This window comes from Peromyscus leucopus, chromosome 6 (genome assembly GCF_004664715.2).
Source record: "Peromyscus leucopus breed LL Stock chromosome 6, UCI_PerLeu_2.1, whole genome shotgun sequence".
Lineage (NCBI taxonomy): Eukaryota > Metazoa > Chordata > Mammalia > Rodentia > Cricetidae > Peromyscus > Peromyscus leucopus.
In genome coordinates, this window is record NC_051068.1 from 61,346,264 (window position 1) to 61,349,616 (window position 3,353).

The window sequence follows — 3,353 nt, forward strand, 5'->3', positions numbered from 1 at the left end:
GATCCCCCTGCCTCTGCCTCCTGGGATTAAAGGCGTGCGCCACCCCCGCCTGGCTGGTTTCTGCCTCTTAGCACCTATCCTTGCACTGAGCTCTGCTGTCTCGTCCCTCCCATGCAGCACAGGGATTCCTGCAAGGCTCCTGCAGCCTGGTGTCAGCACAGGCCCCGCCTGGCACTGATGCTCAGTGCAGGAGAATGAGAGATGGGGCAAGAGGAAGGCTCTGCACCTAGGTCAGAACTTTTCTTAGTTTTACCTGTAGGTCAGAGGCAGACCCGGGATAATGCTAGAGACACCCCATTCTCACTCTGAGAGAGCCCCTGGGTGCCACACGTTCTTGCCCTGAGCTAGTTCCTGCTGACCCTGCTGCAACTTCTTCTTTTTCTTTCTTTCTTTTTTACCCCCCAAGACAGGGTTTCTCTGTGTAGTTTTGGTGCCTATCTTGGAACTCACTCTGTAGACCAGGCTGGCCTCGAACTCACAGAGACCTGCCTGGCTCTGCTTCACGACTGCTGGGATTAAAGGCGTGCACCACCACCGCCCAGTTTCCCTGTTGCAACTTCTGATCTGCTCCTCCCCGCTCAAGTATAGTCCCCAATCCACCTGCTGCTCTGCTGTGTCTGAGGCATGGCCTAACACAGCTGTGGGTGCAGAAAACCCTAGGAGGGCTCGAAGTCTAGCAGGGGAGACAGGCCATGTGCCTGAATCACATCTGTTTATTAACCCATGACCGGCCCGAAGGGATTGTAGCTCTTAAAATAAGGGCCAACCAATTAAAACACGTACCCTTCACAAAGATTAGCAGCCACACAATAGCTCTTGTTCAGCCAGCCTTTTGCCAGCCTTTGCCACCCCAATGGCTCAGCTGCTTCAGCTGCCTCTGACCCCAGGGCATCTGGCAGTACTTAGTGACAATGAATATATCTCTGCTTAATGAGGACCTCCCTTGCAGGTACTGGGAGAAGAGTAGAATGTTCACTGAGGCCCTGTGTGTCATGATGTGGTCTGTAAGAAACAAAGATGTCTAGTTGTAAGAGGAAGGGGAAGAACAATGGGATAGTCACATACAAAGGGACTCTGTGTCAGTGAGAGTCAACAGGCCGGATGTACACACAGCAAGGAGAAAGAATATAGACGCATGCAAAATGAAGGGGCAGCGTGGGATTTGTAGCGCCCGACCATTTTATGGAAATCTCCCGGGGTTCTTTTTTGTGCACAGACTCTCTAGGTTGTCGAGGCTGGCCTTGAACTTGTGATCCTCCTGCCTCTGCCTCCCAAGTGCTGGAATTATAGGAATGTGCCACTGTGCCTGACTCACCTACATAAATTTAAAAACACCCAAAACTGTGCTATGGTTCTTTCAAGGCCATTATCTATAGAGACATAGAGATGCATGTACACTCTATAAACACACGCGTGTCTAAGGACAGGCATCAGATACATTATAATTGGTGCCTGCTGGGTGAGGGTGGGAGCGGAGATTAGAGGTAAAGGGTAAAAATGCAGTAACACCTGCTTGAAAGGGCTTTGCACAACCTGGTCATAATTGTACACCACAGTCAGTTTCTTCCTCTGCTGGCATGGTAGCATACAAAACAAGGCCACCCAATTCCAGCCAGTCAACCTGAAATGCCCGGGCTTCTCAGGGGCATGGGAATTTTACTCTTGTCTGGAGGTCTTGGGAATGATTGCACTCAATTCCCCGCATGAGTGCTGAGAATCGTGACCCGTGGAGAGCAGGGGAGCGGCTCCAGCCACACAACTTCACAGCCGTGGGAGGACAGGACGCAGGGGCTTTGCTCTAGCCCCAGGCTCTGCCAGGCTCCGTTTTCCAACTGCGGAAGCCAGCATGCCCTCGCGTTTGTTTGGAGGGCTTGGCTGTGTGTGTCTTATCACATGGGCACCCGGTCTGAAGGCAATGCTTTGTGCTCGTGTGCAGGTCAAGGGGGAGGCCTCCTGACGAGTGGGGAGGCTCTGTCCTGCTCTATCAGTGTTGTTGGGTGTTTTTCCTTTCCAGGACAACGGCCTCAGAGCTCGAATGAGCTCACCCTCTCTGGACAGGTGAGAGCAAAACCCAGGCTTCCGTGGGAGGGATCCGGGTTGGAGGATATGATGTCACCACAGCACGGAGGCACGAGAAGGGATTGAAGGGACCATCTTTCCCACAGCCTGTTCGGTATTCCCTGGCTCTAACCGCAGCGGATCTAGAACCCTTGCCCCGTGTGGGCACAGCACGCTGATGTCAACAGTTTGCTGGGCCCGCCGGTCCATAGAGCTGCTGAGAGAAGCGTTGCACAGGTATTAGCGTGGGCCCCGGTCAAGGTTTATGGCTGTCATTTTCTAGCAGATGAGGTGGAACAGTAAGTCCTCAGAGAAGCAGCTTTCAAAATGATTTCTACCCATGGTGCCTCCCAAATCCTTCATGAACCATGTGTTTGACCTTGTGTTGTTGTTGTTGTTTTTAAATCGCAGTGTGTGTACAGAGGGGGAAATTGCACACAGCAAAAGAACAAGTCTTCAGAACCTATACGTGCTCATAGAACCAGCACAGAACATTCCCAGACCACAGGAGCCCCTTCATACCTGTCCCTTTCATGTAACTACTTACCCTCCAAAGGGTTGCCATGCTTCGAACACCACAGTTGGGAACAGTGTGTGTGTGTGTGTGTGTGTGTGTGTGTGTACTGCACGTTGATGTGTGCGTGCATACGAAGGTCAGAAGCCAACATCAGATATCTCCCTCTAACCTGTCCATCTTATTCTTGGGGACAGGCTCTCTCACTGAATCTGGAGCTCATCAGTTAGTTACACTGACTGGCCGGTATGCTCAGGGATCTACCTGTCTTGGTCTGCCCAGCACTGATATAGATTACAGGCCTGCATGGTCTCATGGGTGCCGGGGATCTGAACTCAGGTCCTCATGCTTTACATCAAGCGCTTTATCCAGTGAGCCATCTCCACAGCCACCCCTTCCCTCGGTTTTGACTTCATCAACGTCAGGGTCAAGAAAACCTGCACCGGCTGACTCAGTTGTCGCCTGCTGGGTTTGGGAATGCCAACCAGCACAGTCTTGAGTGTGCATCCTTTCTAAGTCCTTCAGTGACATGGATGAGAGAGATAGTTCTCTTTGTGGCCAGCCAGAGATGGAAAAAAAAAAAAATCCTCTGGAGAAGGTCAATGTAGCAACCAGCGGACGGAGAGGAAGCAAGCGAGCAATCAATCTCGTTTGTCTCCAACTTAGATCTATAGCAAAGCATCGTTCCCAGTCGGCTCTTGGGAAGAACGCCACTCAGTTCTAATATGCACGTATCATTCAAGATCAAAGCCCCCTTGAAATGAGTCCCTTGCCCCCACAG